This window comes from Lepisma saccharinum, chromosome 9 (assembly GCF_977018435.1).
Source record: "Lepisma saccharinum chromosome 9, izLepSacc3.1, whole genome shotgun sequence".
In the NCBI taxonomy this organism is placed as follows: domain Eukaryota; kingdom Metazoa; phylum Arthropoda; class Insecta; order Zygentoma; family Lepismatidae; genus Lepisma; species Lepisma saccharinum.
The window spans coordinates 84770933-84787734 of NC_139237.1; the positions used below are offsets into that span (position 1 = coordinate 84770933).

Sequence of the window (16802 nt, forward strand, 5' to 3'; positions counted from 1 at the left end):
TTTCGGGGTCTTTTACAAAGTTCAAGCCTAAATTGATAGGCAACACAGCTTTCAATTTATAAAGTTAAATTTGCACAAACTTCTACTACTAAAAACAAAATCACAAAATTATATTTTTAAATGACTTGACTTGTTGTTTAAGTCCATTTTATGCGCAGGTAGGCTAATCGGGACTGGGACTACAATTTCTAGTGGGATCCGAACGAATGACTATGTGCCTGCCAGCACAGGTTATCGACACTTTGATTACAAGGAAACGAAGTTAGTTACCATAACGACATCGGTGTAGGCAGGATGTACTACGTTGGTTGGTTGGTTGGTTGATTTGGTGTTTTAAGTCCACTTTATGCACAGTAAGGCTAATCGGGACTGGACCTACAGTTTAAAGTGGGATCCGAACCACTATGTGCCTCCACCGGGTATCGAACTCGGGACCCCTTGATTACAAGGCGACGACGCTACCACTGCGCCACCGGTGCAGGCAGGATGTACTACGTGAAGAGACGTTGATATTTAGGCACTCTTCTCATGGTGTTACTGTATTAGCCAGAGTATATCGCGAAACGACAGAACTTTGGTGGCCATTACATAAGAAATCTCTCGTAAACCTTACGCTGTAGCACCCAAGGGGATAAGGCGAAGCACGAACAGAAGAAAAAGTTGAGGGAAAGAAAAAAGTGGAACACACTCATTATGTTCCCAGGAACAACGTAGAGAAAATTGTTTTCATTCGTTTACATGCAATACCCATCGACACTAGAGTGACATAACAAGCCTTCAGTTTTTACAAAGCGAATATAAATGTGCATTTAGGCTCCAAGACATTTTTAAAAAGTAGGAGAAAAGCGCATGCCTATCTTGAAAAATTTCCACAAATCGGCTCAATTAAGGTCATTCCTTCCAATTAAAACTTGATTCCCGACAACATGTCACATCACTACACAACGACAAATAAGTTTAACTTATCATAAGTTGCCGACATGGTCCATAATGGCAAGACAGATAGTTAGTTTCTCAAACTTTAATTTTGATACCTGCAGCGTAGTACCTAACACAGCAGCTTTGTAATCAAGAGGTTCCAGGTTCGATGCCCGATGAGAGTATAGTGCATACTGCTTCCGATTCTAGCATACACTTTAATTCGAATTTCGATTAGATTACTACACTGCTCCACAAAACTTAAGGAACGCCAAGGGATTATGAGAACAGTAGAATGTTAGAGAATGTTGTAAATGTTGAGAATAACATTACAATAAAATATCTCGTCTGCACATCATCGTCCCAAGTTAAGCTTTGTCCCACTACACTGGCTTACGCAGAGATGGGTTGAGAGGCTACAGCTCCATCCAAAAATGAAGAAAAACAACATTTTGCGTTCACATGTTCGAAATTTCAGTGAAATATTTGGTCCGGAGTTCTTTATGGATGACAATGCTCGCCCGCACCTCGCACGTATTGTTTCATTGATTGATTTGCTTTATTTTACTTCGCTTTTTGTGCCACTCTTGGCTAATTTGCGAAAATGAGGATGAGTGAAACCACGATGAAATTGATACAAACATCCATGCCCAGACCGGGGTTTGAACCCGGGACCCGTGGCGTCGTAGCGCGATGTGCTACTCCGGCACGCGCACGTATTGCATCGGAAGTCCTGGAAACAGGAGACATCATCCGTATTGAGTGGCTTGAATGCTCATCGGACCTCAATCCTATCGAGCATGTTTGGGATGCTTTTGATCAGGGCTTATGAACACCAATAAGGTACAGATGCAACGAAAATGAACAGAAACATTGCAAAAATGATACACAGGGTGACCCTGTTTTTGTGTTGGTTTATTTCTGTTCTCTTGGTGTTGATTAAGTCTTGTGGAGCAGTGTGTATATTTCGTGAAACGCTAGATCGTGGAATCGTTATAAGGTGTTGGATACCACATATACGTTGAACTACACCAAGAGTGATTCTACACATTTTTATTATGGGAAAGTTAGGTAACTGCTTCTAATCTACTCTATACCCAGGTCTCGATTACAGTAGGATCTGACGCACTGTGTAATGTGCCTCCATCTGAGGATCGAACTACGGACTTCCTGACCACAATATGACAGTGTTACCACTACGGCATCAGGGAGATCCTGTCTAGGGAGCACCCTGCATCAAGTCTGCTCAAGAAAGGTACAGTTTAACCACGACAAGAATGCCCCCGTCAAACTCGCGAACCCAAGTGCATAGTCATTTGCTATCATTTTCCCTTCTCTCAAGTCTGTGGCCCCTGTGACTACAGCACCATAAGGGCATTCTACTCTTGGTGAAGTTGTATATTTTAAACGAAGCCCACGACAACAATGTTATCTGTACATAAGCAGACGACTGTGTACTGTAAAAAAACAGAGTAGTCTGACCAGAGCCATATTGGTGAGCGTTCACCCTTATATTGGTGGTGTGAAAATACCACAGAAAATACTTGTAATCAACCCCATCCTAACACAACGTTGACAAAAATGGGGGTGCTATTCCACCTTCTCTTGTTTACGAATATCCCTCAACGTCATCACACAAAGTCGAGATGTCCAGAGCCTAAGTCAATTGCCAGTAGCTAATTAATCTCCAGTACAGATTCCAGCCATGCAGAAGAGCTGGCCTCACCAAACCCATCGTACAACGGAAGGTGCACCCCCTTCAGTCTTCAGTTTCTGTATAAAGTAATTAACGGTATAATAGACGATTCCAACTTATTATCAGCCACATCGTTTAATGTTCCCATCTCCAAAACACGTCCCAAGCATAAAATCTTTCATTGCCAGAGAGCGAAAACATCAATTCTTTCTACCTCTCCGGTGTGGAGAGCGTGCAACTCTTTCAACACAATTGATATTTTTGCAATGAATTTATACAATTTTAAAAATACTATTACTGGAACACTGAATCTATTGTAGTAATATTATGTAATTAGAGCACTATAATTGGGCTCAGCCTGTTGAGCTCTGTCAATAAATAAATAAAAACGCCATAGGCTTGCAAATGGTGAACTAATCATTTTGAGAGAGAGAGAGAGAGAGAGAGAGAGAGTTGCTGCTTAAAAACAACAATAAGTTGACCTTTGGTCTCCCTGAAAGAATAACCAAAGTTTTGATACAGTGTTGTTCTATTTATTTTCTACCACTTTTGGCGAATAGCAACGATGAGGACGAAATTGATGAAGGGACACTCACAAAGAACAACAATGCCAAGCCCGGGATTCGAACCCAGAACACCTGGGCAATAGAGAGGGGAAAGGGAATAAGCCTTACTATAACAACAAAGAAGTACATAACATGAAATTGTCATTAGGAATAATGCAACAAAATAATTATACTTGTGCAACAGTAAGCACCAGAAGCGAAATCACGATATCATTACAACTCGAGTCTGAAATCGCAGGTGAAAGTTCTGCGAACTATGCCTGCAGGAAAAGGAGCAACGTGGCTTATGAAATCCACACAGGTTCAAACTTCCCTGTCCAGAGCACGAAGTTCTTCCAGCTGCCGCCAGGGCGCACTTTGGCCAAATGAATGGGGCTACCTGTGTAATTACCACGTTCGGGGAGACACAACGGTTCTCAATTATGCGGTGAGAGAGACGTCGGGATGAAGGCAACTTGGGAAAAGCTTTTGACGCAGTGTGTTACCATGATGGGACGATTTCGAGCGCTGCTGCCATCTGGTGAGATCTCGCGACAAAAATTATTTCCATGCCAAAATGTAATGAAGTAATTTGAAAAATATTACACAACGTAAGTGTCCCAAATTAGCTTTTAAACTTTTTAGGAAAGTTTCACAAACTACGAAATAATAGCATGACATTTTTCAAGAAGAATTGATTGATTCGGTTTGGTTTGTTTTACCTTGCTTTTCTGCCACCTTTGGCTAATCGCGAAGATGAAGATGAGTTTGATAAAGCGACACTCACAAAGAACACTTATACCCAGGCGGAGCTTTTCAAGGAGAATGTCATTCCAATTTCTTTAGTGAATATCTATGCTAATGAGGTGTTTCTATTTACTTAATAATAAGGTATATTTTATACACAGTGTAGCTCAAGGAGGCTGAAAAATAGTGTTTGTAGTTTCCCTGTATTTTTCCTTTCACTTTCTTCTATCTTCTTATCTTTGCGTTCTATCTTCCTCTCTTTAAGTTTACATTATACACAGACTGGATCATGAGGATAATCAGGACTGGACCTACAGCTCAAAGTCGGGCCTAAACCACCACGCCTCCACCGGGGATTCAACCCTACACCCTCTGATTACAAAGCGACGGCGTTAGGGGGAGCCACCAGGTATTACTGTATAATGCTCTGTGGGGTTACGTTGTGTCCACTAATGTGCAAACGGCCATTTTGAACTCCAACTTTCAGCATAGCTACAGAAATTTTAGTCCTCAGATATTCTATTGCATATGGTCTAGGTGTATGCCCACATAATAAATCTCAAATAACAAGGTTCCTTTGTTTCATTTAAGAGCTGCATACTCTGACGGTTGCAAATTTCAATCAGTTACATCTCAAATAAATGAAAATTCAGTGAGTTACGGACTACAAAAGCTTGTATACATAATTGGGGACACCATTTCATCAGTTTATCATTCATCCTCATCGTCGCCATTCATCTAAGAGGTAGAAAAGCGACGTAAAAAACCGAATTACAGTTAGAAACTAACCTAAAAAAAATAAACTTGCAGACGAGACAAAGTCCTGTCAATCAATGAAGATGTTTCACGTACTTGGAACAAGCATCTGTAATCTAAAGGAGAACTGCCTCCCCGATGGCGCAGTGGTAGCGTCGTCGCCTTGTAGTCAAGGGGCCACGGGTTCGATACCTGCTGGAGGCACATAATGGTTCGGATAGCACTTTAAACTGTAGGCCTTCCTGCGCATAAAGTGGACTTAAAACACCAACTCAATCAATCAATCAAATCTAAAGGAAACTTCGGGGAAAGAAACAAATATTGGTAAAATGATACTACAATGTGCAAAAATCTAGTAAACGACAAAAATATCGAACCACGATATTCGTGGCAAAAATAGTTGAATTCGTGAGAAACACTACGTAGATATGGTGCAAAAGGAAAATTCGCATTATTTCGTGACTTCACTGATCATTAAAAAGGAGCCCAGATTGTTTAATTTCGAACCAATCATGGTGCACAGGCACCACTTCTTACATGGTTCGATTGACATTTATGTCTGTTGACACATATATCATTGGATTACTGTGGGCTTTCTGGAGAATCATGTTCTTCCTTTCCGAATACTCCTACGTGCTTATTTGCTTGCTTTGTTGGATACGGACTGCTGCTGCCATCTAGTGGGTGGCCACATTTAAAGTTGTTTCACGCAGAGCCCTTTCGAAGCAACGGATTGCGCTGAAACCTTGTACATTCGAAATCGAATGAAACACCCCCCCTTACGGTTATGCAACCCGGAATTTTATATCATCTAGTTTCGCCAGGAAGAGCAGCTCGCGAGAAGCGTAGTGTTTCCAACTCTTGAATCTAACCAGAGATTCAAGCGACCGGGTGGAGATCTTGCTTTCCTCTTGATTTGATTTCAACGGACAACAAGTTTATTTTGAGAATGTCTCTGGTAATAATAACAAGTGTTATTAACATTTATGCTTGAGTTTTTTATTATTCTTTTACCACTTCCGAACGAATATGTGAAGATTTTTTTTTCATTTTGCAATAACGCTTTCGGCATTTTTCCTTCAGAGTTATTCTTTTTGTTTTTAAATTTTTGGCGACATCTGATTTGGAAAAAGTTCCACGAAGTTTGTTTTAAGTGTAAATGCATCTGGACAAACAGTGTAGAGTGGGATTCGAACAACAAATATGAGCTTCCGTCGCGAATCGAACCAGCGCTCCATTGATTATGTTTTCTTTCCACGTTTATTAAAATTTGCTTCCTTCAGCCTACTTCAGATTGTCATATATTTCAATTCGTATTCCCGTTTTTTTTTTTTTCATTTGCATTGTTCGAGCCGTGATAACTTTCTCTCTTAATCTAGTTATTCGAATATTTTCATACTTTTTTTCTCGATTTTCCATTCGCACTCATTACAGATTTCGGTATCGCGCTTTTCCATATTTTCAGTAATTTAATTCTCTTGTGTATAATTCCTTTGACTATTTTTAATTTGCCCTTAGTCCGAATCAAGAAAATATGTTAGGAAATGTTTCCCGCGTAAATCTTATTGTATGGTGGTGTAAAATTGATGCCAGTGCAAGGGTCTCATTTATTAACCATGGTTGGAAGGGGGGAGGCGGAGGGATGCCAGAAACTTTCCAGACGGAATATGCCTGAAACGAATCAGCAGGTGGGGTGCAGAGAAGGCTAGGCTATCTGCGAGCGAGGGGGAGGGGGTGACGAGCAACACTGCCACAGCGAGTCGCTGTAAATGATTTCATCGTCTGTGCTGCTTGAAACCGGTTCTTGGTGGTCCTATACTTTTCCGATACATTTCTGCCAGCCTTTTTAGCGAAGCGAGGTCATATGTTCCAGATTCGAACTCTGGTCAGGCATGAATGTATCACTGAGTTTGTCCCGTCACAATTTTATAAATTGATAATTCATCCGTATTATCGCGATTAACTCAAGAGGCAGAAGAGTGATATAAAATAACCGAAATAGAAATTGACGCATTTGTGCCTGGTGCTAGTGTAACGACGAAGTTAACTCTTTATAAATGATGAAATAGGTAGCCCTTGCGCTCAAATACACTTATACCTTGGCAAAAAAAACAAAAAACCCTACTACTCTTACTACATTTGGAATACAGCCAAGAGCGATGTAAAGTAATGCAATTACGTTGTGAATGTTTCACATCCTGTAGTCTTTCATAGTCTTTCTTTTTCTCGTAGCGGGGGAGGGGGTTCATTCATTACAAATATCTAGGAATGGATTTAGCAGCAATCCGTGATATACTTAAATATCATAACAAGCTGCGTAGCCAGGGTTCTTGGGTCCTAGCCTCTGATAATTATGAGTTTTTCTTTTTCGTTGTTTCTTCAATCTTCATAAATTTCCCTGAAGCATCATTCATCCTCTGTCGCCATTGGCTATATGTGAAAGTTGACATAAAATGAGCAAATTTCGAAAATAAAACACAAGGATCTACTTTTCTCATAGCTCGCCAAACATGCACATTTCCGTATTTTATGCTTTCAGCGCTATCATTATTCTTGGCCGGCAATGGAATTGAAGCAACTCTCACAACTAACGTAAACTACATGTCACTCAGGCATGACAATTCTCGCGGGAAAAGTGGATTAGCACATGGTAGCGCAATAACTATATTCTGGCCTGCTAGATTTAAATCCGTACTTTTTATTCCAGTTGAGTGATTGACTCACAATTTCGCCATTGAAGGTTTGGGTTGTATTTGAGTTATACGTATTGTGTTTTTGGTGCACTATGAAAAAGCAATCCCAAAGGTTCGCACTGAACAGAAAATTGTGTGCTTTCCCTCTCTCTCTCTTCCAACTCCGTCCCTATCTCTCATCCCACGTCCCCACTATGTTGTTAGAAACATATTTTCTGAAGAATATCCACATTGAAAATAATATTCCCCAATTGTTTTGATAGGGCATTTCTATTGCTCCGAACGAATTATCTCCGTAAGAGGACTAGGGCCTCCCCGATGGCGCAATCGTAGATTCGTCACCTTTTAATCAAGGGGTCCCGGGTTCGATACCCGATGGAGGAACATAGTGGTTCGGAACCCACTATAAACTGTAGGTCCAGTCCCAATTAGCCTTTCTGTGCACAAAGTGGACTTAAAAAACAACAATTCAATTCAATCATCTTATCAATATTTTTAAATCTGCATGCACGTGCTTAATTTAATAGATTATACATTTATATTCATTGCAGGCAGAAATGTGCGAGAAAACAATGCATTCTTTTTCAGGGAATGCATGAGTCAATAATAATGTATATTTTATGGTATATACTCTTTTATATTGCATTGATTCAATACTATCCTTATTTCCTAAAGCAAGCGTGAGTTTCTTTGCACACACCACGCAGGTCCTGCTTGACGTAAATCTCAGATGCTGTAACTTCACGGTTGCCTTTGCCACCACGCTTTGGCTTTAATTCGAGCCCCGGTGGGTGCTTCGTTCGAGATCCTGCAGCAGTTTTACTCGTATCTATGCCTTGAGCATGTCACTTGCAACGGAACCAATAAAATGAAACTTTCTGCACCGGAATGGGCGTGAAACTCTACATGCACCAATGATAAGGTGTTTTGAAGAGGCATGTGCCACGTGCAGCATGTCCCTTCGGTCCGAATGTTCCTTTACGATATCATTTCATCATGCCTTACACTTCGGAATTTACAAGAGAGAAGATAGTCCGCATGTTCTTGTGCGGCGGATCTGCTGCACAACATATTGCTACGACCCTTGGTGTGGACGATTCATGCGTTAGGCGTTGCATTCGGTGTTATGAGGAAGAAGGGGACCAAGGAATGAAGTCACGACCCAACAAAGGCCGCCGAGGAAGACAACCAGGGAAGAAGATGCAGGCATCATTGAGATGAGCGAGGGCAACCCCTTCATGGCTTCAACGAAGATTCGCCAAGATTTGAAACTGGAGTGCCATGCTGCAACAGTTCGGCTCCGTCGAGCGGCAAAGAAAGAAGCAATGATGCATTTCCATCACGAAGCACGGATCAGTTTTGCTTTACAATATTTACCAGCTCCTCAAGAATTTTGGCAGATCGTAATTTTGAGCGACGAGAATGTATTTTCGTCTGACGAAAATGGTCAGGTTTATGTTTGGAGGCGCGACAACACTCGCTACGACCCCGAGAACATTTCTACCCATGCTAGGAGTGGCAGGATATCCGTGGCGGTGTGGGGATGGATCAGTTCGTCTGGAGTAGATGGATTGGTGGAAGTGTCCTCGAGAATGAATTCGCAGGAATACATCGCAGTGCTGGAAAACCACATGCTTCCCAGCGTGCGAGAGAAACACCTTGAAGATGAGATTCCGCACGTGACTTTCGATCAAGACAACAGCAGCGTCCATACATCGAAAGCGACCACCATCTGGTTTAATCAGCACTAGTGTTGCCCACGAGACGAGACTTTGGCCTGTCTCGTCTCGTGGAAATGCTGTGAAATGCTGTCTCGTCTCGTCTCGAATTTTTAAAAGCCTGTCCCGTCTCGTCCCGTGGGTAACACTAATCAGCACCCAGGAATATCAAGAGTAGATTGGCCAGCGAAATCTCCCAATATAAAACATTTGGGCGTTGATGGTGAGAGAGTGGGAACCTAGACAGCTGAGAACAATGGAAGCTCTACTGGCTCACGTGTTTGATGTTTGGGAGAGTTTAAGAAGACCAAACATCTGCTCGGCCAATCCTTGCTTCGTCGACTAGATGCAGTGCTTGAATCCAACGGCGGGTGGACACAGTATTGACCATGATACCCCGCACGGTTTAACCAATGTTCTTTGCTACATCCCAGAACAAAACTAATTACACACATCTTCATATGCAACTTATCTTTCCAATTCTTTCTTATTGATACCTTGGTGCTCATGGTTACTTTTTCACACACCTGCACCATTATATTATATTCTATAACATTAATATTCACATTATTGACAGATTTGATTCACATGAAATTCAAATGCGCAGCGCACATGCACCCATTCCTAACATTTAACTATTAGTTACATTACACCTCTCACGTTGTCACAGTTCTAAATCAGTGGTGCCCAGGGGGAGGGGCATTATGGCGCAGACTGTGATGGAAGTTTGACTGAGTAAACAGGGCACAAGTTCAATTACGTTATCAATTAGCCATTGCTGTTATACAAATAGTAATTTGTAGATTGTCAGGGGAATTGTTACGGGTAATAAGTAATATTGATTGGGGGGGGGCGATATCCAACTCTTACATATTAGGTCTTAGATTGATAGGGAAATTATGGTGGGCGATTAATGAAGTTAGTGGTATTTTCACGTAGCGGGATTGATAATTATTTTGGGGGGCAGGGAATCCCAACTCTTGTGTATTACTATTACGTCTTAGATTGCTTTTCTGGAGGGAGCAATATCAACTGGATGTCTAAAATTGGCATGGAAATTTTGTTGGGAAGATTGAGTATGAAATTTGAGGTGGAGGGGAGGGAAATGAAGTTTTGATAAAGTGTTATGTCTTAGATTGGGAAGGGATTTCTGAAGATTAAGAAATTGACAAAGGTCCGGCCGGGACTCGAACCCGGAACATTCTGTGTCTGGATCGTTAGTCCACCACTAACCGCGCTTGGCCTCAGAGCCGGTTCTCTTTGGTGGCCAAGCGCGTTAAATGGTCCACTTCCGATGCCACGAAATTTCCGGGTTCGAGCCACGGCTTCAGTATTGCTATCATGGTATCAATTTAATCTAATCGTCACTCATCCTCATTAGCCGAAAGTGGCAGAAGAGCGACTTAACATAACAAAGATACAAAAACAACTTTAACACTCTAGTAATTTCTGATCAATAGATGCGTATTAGCTTTGATTGTTGACTCTTTAATGATAAGCTTACGATTATTATTGTTAATATGAATTGCCATCATCAACAGAAGGACGATCAACCGATCATTTAATTCATGTCGTTTTTCTGGTATTTGTTGTCCCTTCGGATCAGCTTCGAAACCTAAGGAAATTATTAGATGTTTGTCTGAAGTTAGTGACAATGGTTCTTTAAATTCCCGTCGCTCTTTCAGCCGGCGCGGGAACCACCTTTATGGCAGTGATCCTCTGTAGCCGCGTTTACCTACGAAGGAACTCTTGGCCAAACAACGAATTAGGCCTACCGCTTGGGCAAGAAGCGGCAACGTTACAAAGCCCTTCTCCCCGAAGCAGCCAGCAGGGAAACAGGATTTTGTCAAAATAACCCTTCTGCTCTGTGAATGAACACCGGTTCAAACAGCGTTTCGACTTAATTGGACATTATCCATTGTTTTTCTTTTTGATTGACTATATATTCTATCTATATATTTCGAGACATTTGAAGAGATCACCTCTTCTCTCATCTTCATGCGAACATTTTTTTCTATGTCTGTAGTGTGATTGGAACTATGACAGTCCGTGATTTTTTCCAAATCCGGTCCGCTAAGCAACCAATCTTAGATGCCCATTCCAAATCGACAGCTATAGAGCAAAATATGTTTGAAGTTAAGAGTCTTATTGAATTAAACATAGCTCGACTCACCCTCACAATTGATTTTTTTTTAGATAACTTGCGTGCACTTCGTATAGAAGGCACCACGAGACTGAAAATTCACACTATTTGGCATGGCAAATAGACCTTATTCCAGCTTCGCTGAAAGTTCGATGTATATAATAGTTGTCAGTCATTAAGTTGAACTGCCTCTGCGCGTGTGTTGTGAAGGTTTGCCGTGTTCCAATTTTGTTTTAATTCCATTTCATGCTCCAAAAGACTACCCGAAGTGGGACCTACAGTTGAAAGTTGGATCCGAACCACTAGGCAGTTGTGTCTCCACCAGGAATCGAACCTGGAACTCCGTGATTATAGGGTGTTAACGAGCTCATGGCTTTACAGTTTCGTGAATTCAAGGAAGCCAAGGTGAGAAAAATGTGAAGAAATATCTTCTACACGGAACTAACTATGTGTGTGTGTATGTAAAACTTTCTAGCACATCCATTTTCCTACCTTCATTTTATCGTCATTATGTTGAATTTTGCACCAGTGATTTTTCACTACGTTCTAGGTCACGTCACTTTGAGTCTTAAAATATTGTATGTAATTCAGTTTTAGTATAGTTTGTAGCCTCTCACCCAAGAATTTTTAAGGTGGGAGAAGGGAGGTGGCTTAGACCAAATTCTGGCGTTTATATTTCAATTCACTTCCTCAACAAATTATTTCTCGATTGACTAGATTTTAAGCGGAGCGTCATTCAGTTGTTTGTGAGTGTTCTTTTTGCAGAAGCAACAGCAGCTCGCTCGCACCCACAGTGCCCCGCCCACTTGACGAGACGCGTTGTCTGTGCAGTGCAGAACAGTGACAGTGTTGCCTCTCTATTCGATCTTTGTATTCTCTTTTGCCTGCCACTACGCACACATTGCACACAATTCTCCCCATACAACAAATGGAAAAGCAATCAGGCTACTGTTAAATGACTCTTTTCTAGATTTTGCATTAACACTATCCACTGTCAAGATATGTTAACTTGGTTCTGTTTCGTATTCCCACAATTTGGCTTCGTTCAGTAGGTGTTCATATTGCAAAAAAGGAAGGGGAGAAAAACGTAGGCAGGTATTTTAACATTTTAATTTTCATCCGTTTCATGATTGTATGAAAGAATATGGTGGAAAAATACACTACTAAAGACAATATCACTAATAATAATTGGCCGCCGTTGTGCCCGAGCGTGATAAGCCGTCGGCTTTTGATCTCGATGCCGAAATTCCCGGGTTGGAGTCCCGGCCTGGGTATGATTGTTTATGAGTGTTCCTTCATGCATTTTATCATACACTAATCCTCATCGTTGCGATTAGCCAAAAGTAAAGTAAAAAAAGAGAGATAATAATAGTAATAATAATAATATGAATCTAGCCCCCACGGTTTCTTTATGACTGTCCTCTTATCAATTTCATGGAGTCATCATTCATCCTCATTGTTGCGATTAGCCAATAAATGGTAGAGAAGCTGCGAAAAATAAGATGTAAAATAATAACAGAATTTTCTCCGCAGAATGAAAAATAAATGCTCCAGAACACATGCAATACAGGAAAAGAGTGTCCTGTAATGTGAGTCTGTAAACCAAATGTAACTCACGAATGAAGAAGTTTACGTGAAGGTTTCGTCTTCTACGAAGCAATACAGGCTTGGATGGGGCAGTGGTAACGTCGTCGCCTTGTAATCAAGGGGTCCCGGTGGAGGCACAAAGGGGTTCGGATCCCACTTTAAACTGTAGGTCCAGTCCCGATTAGTCATACTGTGTATTGTGGACTTAAAGCACCAAATCAACAACCAACCAACCAATACAGGGTTGGAAACACTACAGTTATAGGTTTGGAAACACTGCTCTTCTCGGGAACTACTCTACCAGGCGAAACTAGACGATATAAAATTCCGGGTTGCATAACCGTAAGGGAGGGCGTTTCTTTCGAATTTGTGTGTACGCTATGGAGACCAAGGGGAAGCGAATGCTGACGAAAAAAAGAAAATAGTTCAAATTCTCAGCACCAGGTTGAAATGTGACGCTCAAGTAATAACAACCAGTAATTTGAGTTGAACAGCAGTGTTCAACACGCGTCCTGTCAACGCGATCGGCCGTTTGGAAGTATAACACAGTGTGATCAATGAACGCACGAAGCGGTTTTCCGCGATGATGTTCACTGCGCACCAGATTTCAGTGCTACATTTCCACCTGGTGGTTAAAATGTGAACTTCTTTTTTCATTCTCGTCAGCATTCGCTTCCCCGTGGTCTTCATAGCCTCAATACCAACTTTCAGCGCAACCAGTTTCTCCGGTCGTGCACTAGAGGGCTTCTGAATAGGGGGGATTTAATTTTAAGCGCCAAATTTCCACCTGGTGGTCAAAATTTGAATTATTTTTTTTACACCAGCAATCCCTTCCTCATGTTCTCCATAATCTCTGTACTAAGTTTCAGCGCAATCCGTTGCTTCGAAAGGGTCCTGTGTTGGGCAACTTTAAATTTGACCATCGGTACCTCACGTCTCAATATTAAATTAACATACCTTGAGTAAAAATTACAGTTGTAATCCGTGTAGAAGACAACAGTAATAGCTGATCTCTGAGAAGTATGGATACTTGCGCATGCTTCTTTTTACAACATGTTTTCTCAGATACCTGACGATGCTTGTTCGTTTCTTTGAGTTCTAAAGTCTACTTTACGCACAGGTAGGTGAATCGGGATTGGACCAGCAGTTATAAGTAGGATCCGACTCCACCGAGTATCGAACCAGGGACCCCTTGATTACAAGGCGACAAAGTTAACTTGGCGAAACCCTAAACTGCGTTAAACACTTTGGGGAAGCTCCAAATTCACTTCCACAGGAATTTTCAATATTCTACACGACTTATGAATCCTCCTATAAAACTTGTAAAGATAATTAAACATTAATTCGTTGTCATTACGAAAGAATATAAACAGGGTGTCTACAATTACATAAAAACAAAATTCCCTGACTTTTTCAGGTTATTTCAGCCCAAGAAACCAAATTTTCCAGTCCAAATCATTACAGCAATTAATTTGTGTACGTGAACATGTCTGGAAGAAAAATATAATATTTTAGCTAAACGCTTATGATTAGAATCCCACTTAATAAAGCACTGGAGGGCCTCCCAGATGGCGCAGTGGTAGCGTTGTCGCCTTGTAGTTACGGGATCCCAGGTTCGATACCCGGTGGAGGCACATGGTGGTTCGGATCCCACTTTAAACTGTAGGTCCAGTCCCGATTAGCCTTCCTGTACATAAAGTGGACTTAAAACCGAGACTCAAAGAAAGTGGTAAATTCAGGGTTGTTCAAGATTCAGAAACCCATAAATTCTAAAGGGTTCTATTCGGTCCCCAACAGGACAGGAACCTATTTTTCTCGCACAATTTAAATTCGGTCCAATTTGCATGTTGTTTAATTGAAAAAAGGTTCTTGGACCGAATTTAAATTGATAAGATAAAAAGGTTTCTGGACCGCATTGAAATACTTTACAGATAAAAAGGTTCTTTACGGTCCAGAACCAATTTACGCTTGCTGATTTTCTCTCCTGGACCGGAATTGAATTTCTTTAACAACCCTGGGTAAATTTTTATACCTATTAGATGAATCGCGACGATGAGGATGAATGATAAACTGATGAAATGGATAATTGGGTCAACAAAAATTCGTAAGTTCGTAACCACCTACTGTAGTAATTTCTACATGACAATAGTTCAAAATTAATACACAATTTTTTACTATAAGTACTGGTAATACTCAGTATATCAAACTGAAATATAGTTTGTCAACAACAAATTTTAAATTTCTTGCATGTCCATTATTTTTTTCTGTGCTCAAAAATCTACTTTTAGTGCACCACTACAGAAACACAGTCAATTTCCCTGACATTTCCTGAGTTCTCCAGAAAAAATAAATTCCATGACTTTTAAAGGATTTCCCAGACCAGTATACACCCTACCCTGTATATATTAATAATCACCTTCTGGAAACAGTCAACTATTATCGCTGTTGTCGCGACAGCGAAAACTTAAGGAATGTCACAAAAATTGTACCTGATTCCTTTTTTGCTTCGTAGAGCTTTTCAGAAAATGTTTTTTTTCTTGTTTTGTTGTCTCTTTCGCTAATTCCATTTCGTCTTGTTTGGACGACTACGGAATCGATCACAGACCGGCGTCAAACCTACAGCGAAATAGCATCAAGTTTCACAATTACCCACTAGGTGGCAGGAATGCTGGTCGAGTTACGGACAGCTAAGACCGTGCTGCTATCTGCTGGCCGTGTGAGTAACTTTCTCGGATTGGACGCCTGTAAGAAATTTGATCGTGCGAGTCACATACATCAGTTGTTTCTCAACCGCCGGGTCGCGGCCTGATATCGGGCCCTAGCGTCAATTGTACCGGGTCGAGAGAAATAGCTATTCTGATTTAAATGGTATGTTTTGGTATCCGAAATGTAACATCCCTGTGCAAAACTTACCAAATTAATTTAATGGTACTTAACAGAGGCCAGTAAACAAAATTTTATATTTTGTCAACAATACACATGATCGAACTAATCCCCATTATGATTATTCCTTTACTTATTCATATTAAATTTCAAGGTACGTATTAAATAACGAATAAAAGATTTAAAAATTAGAAACATATTTACGAGTACAATATTTAGGATCGGGGCATCGACTATTGGAAAACGATTTTTTCGGATCGCGAAGGTTGCTTTAGTACAGCGGCGTTTCCAAGCGGTTATCTGGGGGGAGTCTATTGGCTTAAGGGGCAAGAAATATAAACAGTATTTTATACATGTTTGTATATACAACTGTTGAGGAATTTAGGACAGAGATAGTGCTAGACCCCCCCCCATATGTGCCAATCCACAACCAAGAGTTTCGCTGCGGGAAACAAAAATTACATTAATGCGATAAAAGTACCACAGTCAGTGCTAATGAAAATTTAATTTCAACTGTGCGAACAACGGTTGCTCGAATGTTCGATCGGGTGACGTCACGTGACTGAATCATCGAGTAGTTCGAAATGTATGAAAACGGACACAAGCGTTTCCGGATTGAGATCTCATCCAATGTACGGACAAGGTACTTCTGAAGAATAGTAAGATATACAAGTAACTGAAAATGTCTGATTTTTTACTGTCAGTGTTGTTATGAAGCAAACACAAGATAACTCTCGGTAATTTCAAATGTCTCACATTACGCGACAACAATTGTTGTTGTCGTTGTAATAAGTAGAAAACTTATGTACTCAGTATGAATATAATAAATGCACCAGCTGGTTCAATGATTTCGTGTAGGAGTTTTGAACTGACAACAAGTCAAATATTTCATTGTGGTTCATAGAGTTTGAATTGGCACTAGGTATTAACGTGTATTGGTGTAACGGGAGTACGTACACTCGTGGTAAAAAATATCTCACGTGGCACAAAAAGTTCATAAATTTGGGTTTTTAAATGTTTAAAAAAGAGGATTAAATTTTGGGAATGTACACAATGTTTGATGTAAAGTTTGATTAAATATGTGATCACAATAAATAGATTCACTGCTCGAACCAA

General features: G+C 40.7%; 1 pseudogene across 1 annotated transcript in view; it reads right to left on the reverse strand.

Annotated features, from left to right (window-relative positions):
- LOC145992521 (glucose dehydrogenase [FAD, quinone] pseudogene) overlaps positions 1 to 16802 on the reverse strand; it is a 139907-nt pseudogene that overhangs the window by 80342 nt on the left and 42763 nt on the right. The gene's annotated exons all lie outside the window — the stretch shown is intronic.